Source organism: Moschus berezovskii, chromosome 25 (assembly GCF_049115385.1).
Source record: "Moschus berezovskii isolate FMDL1 chromosome 25, NW_MosBer_1.0, whole genome shotgun sequence".
NCBI classification, from domain to species: Eukaryota; Metazoa; Chordata; class Mammalia; order Artiodactyla; family Moschidae; genus Moschus; species Moschus berezovskii.
Genome location: NC_142484.1, coordinates 47,840,107 through 47,855,555, shown reverse-complemented (window position 1 = coordinate 47,855,555; position 15,449 = coordinate 47,840,107). Strand labels below are relative to the sequence as shown.

General features: G+C 42.1%; 1 protein-coding gene, 1 long non-coding RNA gene and 1 pseudogene across 9 annotated transcripts in view; 2 read left to right on the top strand and 1 right to left on the bottom strand.

The window, feature by feature from the left end:
- LOC129557789 (liprin-alpha-1-like) overlaps positions 1 to 15,449 on the top strand; it is a 263,237-nt gene that overhangs the window by 149,477 nt on the left and 98,311 nt on the right. The gene's annotated exons all lie outside the window — the stretch shown is intronic.
- Positions 1 to 15,449, bottom strand: part of LOC129557793 (ferroxidase HEPHL1-like) — a 178,635-nt pseudogene that overhangs the window by 115,544 nt on the left and 47,642 nt on the right. The window lies entirely within an intron of this gene.
- LOC148773921 (uncharacterized) overlaps positions 1 to 15,449 on the top strand; it is a 100,033-nt gene that overhangs the window by 64,998 nt on the left and 19,586 nt on the right. For both annotated transcript variants that reach the window (XR_016036427.1, XR_016036426.1), the window contains exon 7: positions 14,782 to 14,962. This is a non-coding gene — a long non-coding RNA (uncharacterized LOC148773921). The remainder of the gene's footprint in view (positions 1 to 14,781; positions 14,963 to 15,449) is intronic.

Genomic DNA, 15,449 nt, shown 5'->3' with positions numbered 1-15,449 from the left:
TCGGCTGCGCGCTCGCGTTTTGTGCCCAGCTTCTGGGTAGCCGGAGAAGGCAATGGCAAGCCACTCCAATAACTCTTGCCTGGAGAACCCCATGGATGGAGGAGCCTGGTAGGCTGCAGTCCGCGGGGTCGCTAAGGGTCGGACACGACTGAGCGACTTCACTCTCTCTTTTCACTTTCATGGATTGGAGAAGGAAATGGCAACCCACTCCAGTGTTCTTGAAGGAGAATCCCAGGGACGGGGGAGCCTGATGGGCTGCCGTCTATGGGGTCACACAGAGTCGGACACGACTGAAGTGACTTAGCAGTAGCATAGCTTTAGATCAGTTTCACCTCTTTCCACTTCAATTCCTCATCTGTAGAATGAATAATGGAATCTCATAGTCATAAAAGAGAAATCGTGTTAGATAGAAATAGTAGTAGAATCTGTCTCCTAGGACCGTCTTTAGGCATCTACATGCAGTTAGAAGTGTGCCTTCTGTATAGTAAGTGCTCGAATGTTAGTTCTCAGACTCATTTTTTCATTTATTGTTGCTGCTGTTACTGTTATTTACACATACACACACATACATACCCTTTGTTTTAAACCATTCAGCACCAAACTTTAAAATGCCACATTTAAGTTATTGAGAATATACATGGCACTATGTGTACCACTAACTTGTTCATTTTAACTGCAGTAGAGAGATTTAATGTACAAATATACTTTAATTCATTGACTCATTATTTTTCTGATGGACATAGCGGTTCCAAGTGTTTCACTATTGTGATATCTATCTTCCTTGTACATGACCAAGGATCATGGGGTGGATACCCAAAAGTGTAGTCGTGGCACTTTAACATACAGGCATCTGCAACTCAAGTGCTTATTTCAATTCACACTCGCAGTATAGAGTTGGAATTCCCCATTTCGCCCCGTCTTGGTGTTCTCAGGCTTTTAGGTTTTTGTCAACCTCTGAAACAATACCTCAAGCCTGTCTTGATTTTGATGTTTATTTCCCTTACACCTCAGTGTTTTCATGTTTCTTCAGTGTTTTCATGTTTCTTCTGTTTGGGGTTTCTCTTCTGTGATTTGCCAATTTGTTGCCTTTTGTCCACTGCTCTGTCAGGTTATTTGCCTTTGGTTGTTATTCTTGTTTTAATTCTTTGTCAGTTACTTGCCTCCCAGGTATCTTATCCGGCTCTGTAGCTTGTCTTTTCACTTTGCGTTTTCTTTGCCTTTTGTGTTTCAAGAAATCCCTCCCTACCTCTGAAAATCATAAAAACGGTCTGCCGTTTTTTTCCAGCAGTTTTTTAAATTTGATTTTTTAATTCATGGCTGTAATCTCTTGAAATTCATTTTTATCTATGTTATGAGGAACAATTTTAGTTTTTCATAGGAATGGTGCTTTTTGCACCATGTATCAAATAACCCACCTGAATAGTAATGCATTGCTGTAATATACAAGTTCCATTTTCAGGCTCTCTTATTTACTGCTCTGTTTGAACAACCTTGTTTCAATCCCACATTTCCTCTACCTTATGCTTCTTCAGAATCATTTCAACTGTTCTGGCACTCTTCTGTTTGAATTTTAGAATAATTTCTTCGTGAGAAACAGTTTGTATTTTGTTGAAATGGCTTTAGGTTTTAAATGAATCCAGGGAAAATGTCTGTCTTTGTGATACTGAGTTTTAGTATCTTTTTGTTTCTTTATGTATGTATTCATTAATTTGTTCCTAGGTACCTTACAGTTTTTGTTTCAATCGTGAATGAGACCTTTTCTCTGTTACATTTTTCAGTGGGATACTGCTGGTCTACAAGAATGCCACTGATTTTTATATATTGACCTTATACTGAGCGTCCCTGCTGAACTCTTCTATTATCTCTAATTGTGTGTAAATTCTCTTATGTATTCTTTGTAGAAATCCTGTTGCTGCAGGCAAGGCCAAGTTCATATCTCACATTCCAGTTCTTATGTTTTAGGTCAGATTGTTGCGTCTATACTCATGAGAGATATAGACGGTGATATTAATAGTTTTTCTTTTCTTGCCATGTATTTTTGCTTTTTGGTGTCAAGGATGTAATAGCTTCATAAAGTGAGGTCTTTTCCTCCTGTTGTTTGAAACAGTTTTTACAATGAATAAGGACTGTCTGTTCCGTCTATGGGGTCACACAGAGTCGGACACGACTGAAGTGACTTAGCAGCAGCAGCAGCAGCAGCTCTTTGAAAGAGTCAGTATATCATCCTGTAAAAATCCTCTCTCATGGTATCTTTGAAGTAAAGACAGAGAAATTTCCTCTTTCCAAACTGAAATTCTGCAATTCTCCATTCCTCCCTGTCTCCTGGACTTTGGGAACCATTGTTCTACTTTATTTCTCTATGAATTTGACTGCTCTGGGTACCTCATATTAATGAAACTCAAACACTAGAATTTTAATATGAGTTTTCATTCAGGATTTTACTTCAGAGGAATTTTATGCAGACTTGTAAACTGTGCACTAGAGCTATTGAATTCCTATTTGAAGTAATAGCCATACATAATTGAATAAGATTTACTATTACTGAGCGTGCCTAAAAGAATGCTTGTCACGTTTTGATTATAATTCCTAGTGAGAGGTTTTTAAAATGTATTAAGCAATGATGTTATCCTTGAGGTAGCCTCCTTAGGTATCTTGGAGAAGGTAACATTTGAATATATGTTCCCGTGAATATCAGTGCAGTTTATTTGTAGTCATTTCTCATTTTAATGAAACTTGCCAATATTTGAAAATGTTTCAGGTAGTTGATCACATTCTTTCTGTAAGGTATAGTTCAGGCGAGGCAGAAAAAGGAAAGACGACCTCAACAGAAGTAGGTTACCTTTATTCAGGCAAGGAGGGGGCGACAGTCAGTCTAACGACCAGGCTGAGCGCGGAGAGGGATCAGGGAGGCTTCATATTTATAGGGAGGTTTGTGGAAGCGATAAGGAAAACGTTAATCAGGCAGGATGGTTTGGGTATTCTTCAGTTGAGATGGCATTTGTAGTTGGGCAGGGGATGATAAGTCTTCAGGGCAGGTGTAGGGGGTGGAAGGTTTCTGGACAGGGGGTGATAAGTCCCAGAGAGATGCAACTGGCCTGGAGCCATCAGGGTGGGACCTAAAGTTCTGTTTTGTTTCCTCTGAAGTTAGGTGATTCAGCAAGGGCCTTTGAGACTGTTGTTTTCTTTTCTAGGCCCAAAAGACTCCTTCCGTTTCAAAATACCCAGTTGGGTTTAAAGTAAATTGCACGTATTTAAGTCCCTGATTTGAAGAAAAGTGGGCTTGTGTAAAGTATTTTAAAATATTTAAATGAATGTCCTTGCTGAAAACAGGAATTCACAGCTTGGATTTTAAAATACTTGACACCAACTGTTTTTTTTTTTTGCAGGAACACTTTTTAAACAATGTCTGTTAAATAATTCTAGAGAAAGTACTATTTAATGCCTGAAAAGAGTAGGTCGTGAAATATAGCTTGAGTTTTCAGAATAATGTATATTTTACAGTTTAAAATCAGTAAAGTTTATTCCTAGAATATGTTTCACCTTATGTGTTATTTGAGTAACAGTAATTTTCCAGGTACTTAGGTTTGTTTTTTTTTTCCTTTTAAAGTAGTTCCTTCTCTTTATTTAGGGGCTTCTAAGAGGCTCAAATGGAGAAGGCAATGGCAACCCACTCCAGTACTCTTGCCTGGAAAATCCCATGGACAGAGGAGCCTGGTAAGCCGCAGTCCATGGGGTCGCGAAGAGTCGGACACGACTGAGCGGCTTCACTTTCACTTTTCACTTTCATGCATGGGAGAAGGAAATGTCAACCCACTCCAGTGTTCTTGCCTGGAGAATCCCAGGGACAGCGGAGCCTGGTGGGCTGCCGTCTATGGGGTCACACAGAGTCGGACACGACTGAAGAGACTTAGCAGCAGCAGCAGCAGCAGCAACAGGCTCAAAGCATTTTATGAAAGAGTTAACACATTTCAAAGTTTGTTGATATTTCTAGAAAGGCATGCACATGTAACATATTTATTAAAAACATGGGGTTTAAAGTCCTGTCTGTAACACTTTGAGTCTCAGTTTCCTCATGTGAAATACAGGGAATAATATATTAAATACAGTAATATCTACCTCATAGGTGGCTGTGAAGATTAAATGAGAAAATAAAGTTAAGCCTCTTACTAGAATGCCATGCACAAAGAAAAATTTCATTATTCTGTTGTTGCAAGGACATAATTGCTGAGGTTTAAAAAAGAATTGTTCTTGTGTTCTGTATTAGCATCATCATTTTGTCTTTTCAACACTGATTTTCGAAAGAACATGTTTCCTTTCCTACAGTTTCCCCCTTCGTTTTTTTCTCTTTCATCCTTCTAATCCAAAGATCTATGTCCCAAGGAATTTTGATACTACAACCTGTGTTTCAAAAATAGAAATGTGTTACTGTGATAGAAGCAGCTTAGCTAAGACTGTCAAGTTCACATTAGAGCCATTTGTAGAATTAAAAAAAAACTGTTTGTGTAGAAAACAAACAAAAAACACATTATTCCTATTTACACCCACAGAAGGCAGCCCATCTGCTGTTTATCTAATCTTGATTCAGAAACATACAACAATAGAATAACAACATCGTATCTAACTTAAGATTTTAGCTTCATTTTCTGATAAGAGTGTTTCCCCTTTACCAGACAATACCAAAAGGAATCAGCATTGTTTATGAAAGGACCGTAAGGAAACGGGTATGTTTTACTCTTCCAACATTAATGATAGCAAATAATTCTCTATAAATATATAGTATGTACTACTAATTTTTTTTTTCTTTCCTGCTACTAATCTTTATATGCAGAGTACATCATGAGGAACGCAGGGCTGGATGAAGCACAAGCTGGAATCAAGATTGCCAGGAGAACTATCAATAACCTCAGATATGCAGGTGACACCACCCTTATGGCAGAAAGTGAAGAGGCACTAAAAAGCCTCTTGATGAAAGTGAAAAAGGAGAGTGAAAAGGTTGGCTTGAAGTTCAACATTCAGAAAACAAAGATCATGGCATCTGGTCCCATCACTTCATGGGAAATAGATGGAGAAACAGTGGAAACAGTGTCAGACTGTATCTTCTTGGGCTCCAAAATCACTGTAGATGCTGATTGCAGCCAGGAAATTAAAAGACGCGTACTCCTTGGAAGGAAAGTTATGACCAACCTAGATAGCATATTAAAAAGCAGAGACATGACTTTGCCAACCAAGGTCTGTCTAGTCAAGGCTATGGTTTCTCCCGTGGTCATGTATGGATGTGAGAGTTGGACTGTGAAGAAAGCTGATCGCCGAAGAATTGATGCTTTTGAACTGTGGTGTTGGAGAAGACTCTTGAGAGTCCTTTGGACTGCAAGGAGATCCAACCAGTCCATTCTAAAGGAGATCAATCCTGGGTGTTCATTGGAAGGACTGAGGCTAAAGTTGAAACTCAAATACTTTGGCCACCTCATGGGAAGAGCTGACTCACTGGAAAAGACTTTGACGCTGGGAGTGATTGGGGGCAGGACGCAAGGGGACGACAGAGAATGAGATGGCTGGATGGCATCACCGACATGAGTCTGATGTGACTTGAGTTTGAGTGAACTCCGGGAGTTGATGATGGACAGGGAGGCCTGGTGTGCTGTGATTCATGGGGTCGCGGAGAGTCGGACACGACTGAGCGACTGAACTGAACTGAACTGACTGAACTAATCTTTAAAGTGGTAAGTATCCTGCCTGTGACTTCCTAGCACCAAACTGATTTTTCCTCAAAACTGTTCAGTGCCTGTAATAGAGAGAAAGAGGGAGCCTTACTGGAAACATATTCTAAGTCTCTAATAGGATGTGAGAGTTGGACTGTGAAGAAAGCTGATCGCCGAAGAATTGATGCTTTTGAACTGTGGTGCTGGAGAAGACTCTTGAGAGTCCCTTGGACTGCAAGGAGACCCAGCCAGTCCATTCTAGGGGAGATCGATCCTGGGTGTTCATTGGAAGGACTTATGCTAAAGCTGAAACTCCAATACTTTGGCCACCTCATGCGACGAGTTGACTCACTGGAAAAGACTCTGATGCTGGGAGCGATTGGGGGTAGGAGGAGACGGGGACGACAGAGAATGAGATGGCTGGATGGCATCACTGACTCAATGGACATGAGTTTGAGTGAACTCCGGGAGTTGGTGATGGACAGGGAGGCCTGGCGTGCTGTGGTTCACGGGGTCGCTAAGAGTCGGACATGACTGAGCGACTGAACTGAACAAGAATACATTTTGAAATATTATACTTTAGAAGTGTAGAATATTAAATTTATTTTAAAAGTATTCATACTATTATGTACAGGCTGTAAAATGCTATCAAGGGGCACTTCTGGATAAATACTTTAAAATATACAAGACATTTTGGCCGCTGCGAAACAGACTAAACAGCCTAAGCCCTGACTTCCATTTTAGGCTTAACTGCAGATGTATCTGGCGGTGGTGGTGGTGGTGGTGTTCATTCGTTAAGTTGTGTCCGACTCTTTGTGACCCCGTGAACTGCAGCTCACCAGGCTTCCCTGTCCTTCACTGTCTTCCAACATGTACTATCTGGTGTACAAATAGTTTACACATATTTAGGAAAAAATTCAGTGTTCTTGCCACAGTCTTCAGCAGGGCACAGCAAACTTTCTCTGTAAGGTCATACAGCAGACATTTTAGGCTTTGTCAGCCATGTGGTTTTTGTGGCAACAACTCAGCTCTGCTGGTGTAGTTCAAAAGCAGCTATCAGTCACTTCATTCGCTCAGTTCAGTTCAGTTCACTCGCTCAGTCAAGTCCGACTCTTTGCGACCCCGTGAATCACAGCACGCCAGGCCTCCCTGTCCGACACCAACTCCCGGAGTTCACTCAAACTCACGTCCATCGAGTCGGTGATGCCATCCAGCCATCTCATTCTCTGTCGTCCCCTTGCCTCCTGTCCCCAATCCCTCCCAGCATCACAGTCTTTTCCAGGTGGTCAAAGGTATTAGAGTTTCAGGTTTAGCACCAGTCCTTCCAATGAACACACAGGACTGATCTCCTTTAGGATGGACTGGTGGGATCTCCTTGCAGTCCACGGGACTCTCAAGAGACTTCTCCAACACCACAGTTCAAAAGCATCAATTCTTTGGTGATCAGCTTTCTTCACAGTCCAACTCTCACATCCATACATGACCACTGGAAAAGCCACAGCCTTAACTAGATGGACCTTGGTTGGCACAGTAATGTCTCTGCTTTTTAATATGCTACCTTGGTTGGTCATAGCTTTCCTTCCAAGGAGTAAGCGGCTTTTAATTTCATGGCTGCAATCAGCATAGCATCTGCAGTACTTTTGGAGCCCCAAAAATACAGTCGGACACTGTTTCCACTGTTTCTCCATCTATTTCCCATGAAATGACGGGACCAGATGCCATGATCTTACTTTTCTGAATGTTGAGCTTCAAGCCAACTTTTTCACTCTCCTGTTTCACTTTCACCAGGAGGATTTTTACTTCCTCTTCACTTTCTGCCATAAGGGTGGTGTCATCTGCATATCTGAGGTTATTGATATTTCTCACGGCAATCTTGATTCCAGCTGGTGCTTCATCCAGCCCAGCGTTCCTCACGATGTCCTCTGCATATAAGTTAAGTAAGCAGGGTGACAATATACAGCCTTGACGTACTCCTTTTCCTCTTTGGAACCTGTCTCTTGTTCCGTGTCCAGTTCTAACTGTTGCCTCCTGACCTGCATACAGATCTCTCAAGAGGGAGTTCAGGTGATCTGGTATTCCCATCTCTTTCAGCATTTTCCACAGTTTATTGTGATCCACACAGTCAAAGGCTTTGGATAGTCAAGAAAGCAGAAATAGATGTTTTTCTGGAAGTCTCTTGCTTTTTCCATGATCCAGCAGATGTTGGCAATTTGGTCTCTGGTTCCTCCGCCTTTTCTAAAACCAGCTTGAACATCTGGAAGTTCACGGTTCACATATTGCTCAATCCTGGCTTGGAGAATTTTGAGCTTGACTTTACTAGCTTGACTGCAACTGTGTGGTAGTTTGAGCATTCTTTGGCATTCCCTTTCTTTGGGACTGGAATGAAGACTGACCTTTTCTAGGCCTGTGGCCACTGCTGAGTTTTCCAAATTTCCTGGCATATTGAGTGCAGCACTTTCACAGTATCATCTTTCAGGATTTGAAAGAGCTCTACTGGAATTCCATCACCTCCACTAGCTTTGTTCATAGTGATGCTCTCTAAGGCCCACTTGAATTCACATTTCAGGATGTCTGGCTCTAGGTGAATGATCACACCATCGTGATTATCTGGGTCGTGAAGATCTTTTTTGTACACTTCTTTTGTGTATTCTTGCCACCTCTTCTTAATATCTTCTGCTTCTGTTAGGTCCATACCATTTCTGTCCTTTATCGAGCCCATCTTGGCAAGAAATATTCCCTTGGTATCTCTAATTTTCTTGAAAAGATCTCTTCTCTTTCCTATTCTGTTGTTTTCCTCTATTTCTTTGCATTGATCGCAGAGGAAGGCTTTCTGAGCTCTCCTTGCTATTCTTTGGAACTCTGCATTCAGATGCTTATGTCTTTCCTTTTCTCCTTTGCTTTTTGCTTCTCTTCTTTTCACAGCTATTTGTAAGGCCTCCCCGGACAGCCATTCTGCTTTTTTGCATTTCTTTTCCATGGGGATGGTCTTGATCCCTGTCTCTTGTACAATGTCACGAACCTCCGTCTGGCACTGTATCTATCAGATCTAGTCCCTTCAATCTATTTCTCACTTCCACAGTATAATCATAAGGGATTTGATTTAGGTCATATCTGAATGGTCTAGTGGTTTTCCCTACTTACTTCAATTTAAGTCTGAATTTGGCTATAAGGACGTCATGATCAGAGCCACAGTCAGCTCCTGGTCTTTTTTTTTTTGCCAACTGTATAGAGCTTCTCCACTTTGGCTGCAAATAATATAATCAGTCTGACTTCAGTGTTGACCATCTGGTGATGTCCATGTGTAGAGAATTCTCTTGTGTTGTTGAAAGAGAGTGTTTGCTATGACCAGTGCATTCTCTTGGCAAAACTCTATGAGCCTTTGCCCTGCTTCATTCTGTGCTCCAAGGCCAAATTTGCCTGTTACTCCAGGTGTTTCTTGACTTCCTACTTTTGCATTCCAGTCCCTATAATGAAAAGGACATCTTTTGGGGGTGTTAGTTCTAAAAGGTCTTGTAGGTCATCATAGAACCGTTGAACTTTGGCTTCTTCACCGTTACTGGTTGGGGCACAGACTTGGATTACTATAATACTGAATGGTTTGCCTTGGAAACGAACAGAGATCATTCTGTCATTTTTGAGACTGCATCCAAGTACTGCATTTCAGACTCTTTTGTTGACCATGATGGCTACTCCATTTCTTCTAAGGGATTCCTGCCCACAGTAGTAGATACAATGCTCATCTGAGTTAAACTCACCCATTCAGTCCATTTTAGTTCATGGATTCCTAGAATGTCTACGTTCACTCTTGCCATCTCCTGTTTGACCACTTCCAATTTGCCTTGATTCATGGACCTAACATCCCAGGTTCCTATGCAATATTGCTCTTTACAGCATCGGACCTTGCTTCTATCACCAGTCACCTCCACAACTGGGTATTGGTTTTGCTTTGGCTCCATCCCTTCATTCTTTCTGGAGTTATTTCTCCACTGATCTCCAGGAGCATACTGGACACCTACCGACCTGGGGAATTCCTCATTCAGTATCCTATCATTTTGCCTTCTCATAATGTTCATGGGGTTCTCAAGGCAAGTATACTGAAGTGGTTTGCCATTCCCTTCTCCCGTGGACCACATTCTGTCAGACCCCTCCACCACGACCCGCCCATCTTGGGAGGCCCCACACGGCATGCCTTAGTTTATTTTTTTTTTATTTGAAAAGTATTTATTTTCAAAAAATTTGTTATTTAAGTTAACACACAAGAGGTTATTTAAAAATATGGAATGCTTCACGAATTTGCGTGTCATCCTTGAGCAGGCGCCCATGGCTTAGTTTCATTGAGTTAGACAAGGCTGTGGTCTGTGTGATCAGTTAGGTCCAATTCTTTGCAACCCCATGGACTGTAGCACCCCAGGCTTCCCTGTCTTTCACCAACTCCCGGAGCTTGCTCAAACTCATGTCCATCGCGTCGGTGATGCCATCCAGCCATCTCATCCTCTGTCGTTCCCTTCTCCTCCTGCCTTCAATCTTTCCTGGCATCACGGTCTTTTCCAGTGAGTCTGTTCTTTGCTTCAGGTGACTGAAGTATTGAAGCTTCAGCTTCACATCAGTCCTTCCAGTTGAGTATTCAGGACTGATTTCCTTTCAGATTAACTGCTTTGATCTCCTTGCAGTCCAAAGGACTCTCAAGAGTCTTCTCCAACACCACAGTTCAAAAGCATCAATTCCTAAGCTTTCTTTATAGTCCAACTTGCACACCCATACATGACTCTAGGAAAAACCATAGCTTTGAGCAGTGACCCCACAAGACAGTTGACCCAGACTTGCCTGTGAGTGTCCAGGAGTCTCTGGCAGAGGGGTGAGTCAGCAGTGGCCTGCTGCAGGATGGGGAGGCGCTGAGTGTGCCAGTGCATGTACCAGACCTTTTGAAGGCGGTCGACATTGTCTTCATTACCTCCACCATGGTTTGGTCTCAGGTGAAACAACAGGGAGGGAACACAGCCCCACCCATCAACAGAAAATTGGGTTAAAGATTTACTGAGTATGGCCCCACCAATCGGAACAAGACCCAGTTTCCCCCACAGTCAGTCTCTCCCATCAGGAAGCTTCCATAAGCCTCTTATCTTTATCTGTCAGAGGCTGGGCCCAATGGAAATCACAATCACAGAAAAGCAGCCACAGACAATACATGAACAGCTTGGAAGTGTTTCCGGATGACGTTGTTTGCAGGGACATAATTGGGGCAGATTTGTTCTGTAGGTTGTAGTCTGCCAGCTTCTGAACTATAGCAAGCATTAGTCTCTATCACCTTAGATAATTCTTTCATTTCAGTGGTTGGTGACCTATGGCACTTTTCTGTCTCATGGAAACTGTCACTGTTTCATTCTTGTTACTGCTTTCGAGGATCATCATTTTACTCTATCATATAATGGTATTAAAAATACTCAATAAAGTAAATTCTAGCGCATCACTATAGTAAAGATATGCCAATAAATCTTATTTCCAGTTGTCTCTGAAGTCACACCACACCAGTTCAAGGAAACATTTGAGTAGTTTATGGGAATAGTAAAATAGAAACAACATAATGTGATAGTCATAGAAGCTTCTAGTTACTAAGTATGTACTGTGCATCAGGTTCTGTCCTCAGTGAATGTATACACAACATCTCCTTTATTCCTCAAAATAACACAATAAGTTGTATTCTGCTTTACAAATGAGGAACTGAGTCTTCTAATTAAATACAACTTATCTAGAGTCTTACAGTAAGTGATAAAGCTAAGGTGTGAATTGTATTTTTGATTCCAAAGACTACTAACCACCTACCTGATCATGTCGAATATGAAATCTTCCATTTTATTTCCTCGGCCTGCCTGACTGCTCAGTCGCTTCAGCTGTGTCTGACTGACTCTTTGTGACGCTATGGACCGCAGCCCGCCAGGCTCCTGTATCCATGGGAGTCTTCACGTAAGAATGCTGGATTGGGTTGAGGATCTTCCCAAACCAGGGACTGAACCTGGGTCTCTTGCATCTTCTGCATTGCAGGCAGATTCTTTACTGCTGAGCCACTGGGGAAACCCCTCTGCTGCTGCTGCTGCTACGTCACATCAGTAGTGTCCGACTCTGTGCGACCCCACAGACGGCAGCCCACCAGGCTCCCGCGTCCCTGGGATTCTCCAGGCAAGAACACTGGAGTGGGTTGCCATTTCCTTCTCCAATTCATGAAAGTGAAAGTGAAGTCGCTCAGTCGTGTCCGACTCCTAGCCATCCCATGGACTGCAGCCTACCAGGCTCCTCCGTCCATGGGATTTTCCAGGCAAGGGTACTGGAGTGGGTTGCCATTTCCTTCTCCAGAAACCCCTCTAGTGAATCACAAATATTTTATCAGTGATTTTATAAAATGTGTTAAGGTAATTTGACTTCCCAGGTGGCACTAGTGGTACAGAATCCACCTGCAGTGCAGGAGACGCAAGAGATATGGGTTCAGTCCCTGGGTCGGGAAGATTCCCTGGAGGAGGAAATGGCAACTCACTCCAGGATTCTTTCCTGAAAAGTTCCATGGACAGAGGTGCCTGACAGGCTACAGTCCATGGGGTGGCAAAGAGTTTGACGTGACTGCACGCACTGTAGCTGGTTAAGGTCATTGAGTTCATTCCTATTGTTCAGGCTGTTAAAGAGCTAAGCAGTTTGTCTTAAAGTAGAGCATTAGGAAAATAAATATGCTCAGGTTTCTTCAGACAGTATGACTTCCGACAATACGTCTGAGTAGGAGCGTCAGCAAAGTCCGAACCAGTTAAATCTGGAAAGAACTCACTATTTGAGATATTACAGATCTTTCATGATTGAGGGGAGATCTCCAAAGAGTCCCCCACTTCAAAAATTATGATGAATTGGGACCAGCCCAATAAGGAGTTAGGGCTCATCAAGCAGGGGCTATTAGGTGGATGAGATGGGAAAGGTCACACAAGTGTGGTTGCTATTCATTTGGGGAAGGTGAGCGTTAGGCCAGTTGGTAAGCTGAGAAAGGGAGCCAGGAACTCCCTCGCTAGCCTAAATCACCAGGCCCATAGGCTGAAGTGTTTGCAGGTTAGCTGTGCCTCCTATCAATCAGCTAGAACAATACTTTCTCCAGGATTCCCATTGACTGATTCACCAAAGAGCTCAAAATATAAAGCCACCAAACACAAGAGAAAACAAGCCACTATGACTGAGTCACAGCATCAAACTTAGAACTGCAGATACTGAAATTGTCAAATACTGAATGACAGAATAGGTAAGTATGTAATGTTTACAGAAATAGGAAATATAGTCACAGGTTACCAATCTACAAGGAATTACTTGAAATAATAGATTAAAAAAGTCTACAAACATAATTTTTGAAATGGAAAATCATTCGATAGGATTCCTGAAATATTTAATAAGAAACAGCAATTCAGGCTGCTGTTTGAAGAGAAATTTCATAAGCTGGTAGTAGGTGAAAATAAAACTATCCAGAATGCCATAAGAGAGACAAGGAAAATGTGAAAGTGATGTCACGAGAAATGGAGGCAGAATGAGAAGGTCGAATAGGAGTATACTGGGTTGGCCGAAAGATGGTATGGCTTTTCTGCACCTGAATGACCTTTGTGGCCAACCCAATAATTTGATTCCCAGGAGGGAGGGAATTGAGAGAATCTACGAGAGACAATATTTCGAGAGAGAATGACTACAGGTTTTCCACAACTGCTAAACACGTGAATTCACAGACCAAGGAGGTACTGTATACCACTAGCAGGAGAAGTACAAAGAAATACACCCTTCAGTGAAACTGCAGAACTCCAAGGACAGGAGTCATGAAAAACAGTCTCAGAAAAGGGGACAGACCTAAAAGAGACCAACGGTTAGAATGACAGCAGAGTCCTTAACAATACCAAAAGCCAGAAAACAATATATTTGAAATGTTGAGAGAAAAAAAACTTTTCAACCAGAATTCTGTACCATGTAAAACTCTTGTGGGGATGCACAGCCAGATCCCCTTCACAGAAGGACGAGCCTCTCCGCTGCAGGGAGCGGGGTCAGTAGACACCCTTCAGGTGGAGAGCTGCCTTATCTGAGGTGGATAATTAGGACTTGACTACACAGGAAAATGGCACCCACGTACCAAACTGACCTCTCATTCTCAAATTCACCCCGTTACTCATCCATTTCCTTTTCTATATCCTCTCATCTAACTACCAATTGCTTATTCTTTGAAGTCGATACCTATGTGTAGGTATATTTACCTAAGTCTATTTTATTTTACATAGCACTGAGATCAGTAACTATCCATCAAGCAATCTGGACTAGACTGAGTACTGAGAAGCAGATATATGTGCATACGTGTCATCTTACAGCCAAGATAACATGAGATGATGAGAAAACCACGGCCAAAATATAGTGCTAACGTGTACACTTAAACACTGACTGACGCAGACAGAAATATCCATGAGATGGCATGCCCAAATTATTTCTAAAGTTGTTTGACAGACTTGTTTCCTCCCTCATGGCTCAGTGGTAAAAAATCTGACTGCCTGCCAATGCAGAAGACGTGGGTTCGATCCCCGGGCTGGGAAGATTCTCTGGAGAAGGACATGGCAACCCACGCCACTATTCTTGCCTGGGAAATCCCACAGACAGGAGCCTGGCAGGCTACAGTCCATGGGGTCGCAAAGACCCCACACGACTTAGCAACTAAAGAACAACAGAGGGCTAGATACTGTCAAGGGATATACAGACATCTGTCAGCAAGTTCACATTCTCCAGAAACGGCAAACTTAGCTGAGGGAAAAACAAACTGTACTGAAAATAGGTCACACTCAAAGAATGTTTAAAAAGCAATTAACTAGCTGCCATGCTATGGGAATTAAGCAGGACTTCAAGGATAAGTGTGATTTTAATTAAGCAGAGAGTTAAGAAAGGCCACCACAGGAGGGCATACGCTATCCCCTAGTTTCCATGACACTAAACTTTCATAGAGACCCTCATGTGGTTTATAAGCATTTTCTCTGAATCACATGCTAGGCTATTCTTACTGTATTGTTTTCATTACTGTATCTTGTTCTTCTCCTAGCAGGGGACGACAGAGGATGAGATGGTTGGACGGCATCCCTGACTCGATGGACATGAATTTCGGCAAGCTCCGTGAGTTGGTGATGGACAGGGAGGCCTGGCATGCTGCGGTCCATGGGGGTCACAAAGAGCTGGATATGACTGAGCAACTGAACTGATGATGACTGATGCTCTTGTTCTTGGTATGTCCTTTTTGATTCAGCTTCAAGGAATTCCATCCCGCAGCTTTTTAATTACCACTATTTTATATTAAAGATTATAAGTTTTCTTACCTAAACTGGAATTTCATTTAGATCACAGAAGCTAAAATTCCCCTACATTTAACCCCCTTCAGAAACTCTCTGCTCAGTAGGAACTCATTATTTCTACTATCATTTGCTCACCCTATTTATCTCCTGAGATATTTTCAGAGGAGCCAATCTGCTCATTTGAAATTCTATAACAATGATCATCTCTAACACGCACAGTTTTAATTATATGCTAGCTTGAACTATTTTTAATTGGTTATCATGTGTATGTCCTACCGTTCCCGTGAGGTTCTATTCTCCTGGAAAGCAGACTTTAGCTTTCTTCTACATATCTCTAAACACACAGAATGCCACATGCATAAGAGCTGTCATATAACTGTTCATTCCTTATTGAAAAGGATGAGGCTAATAATGTCAAATA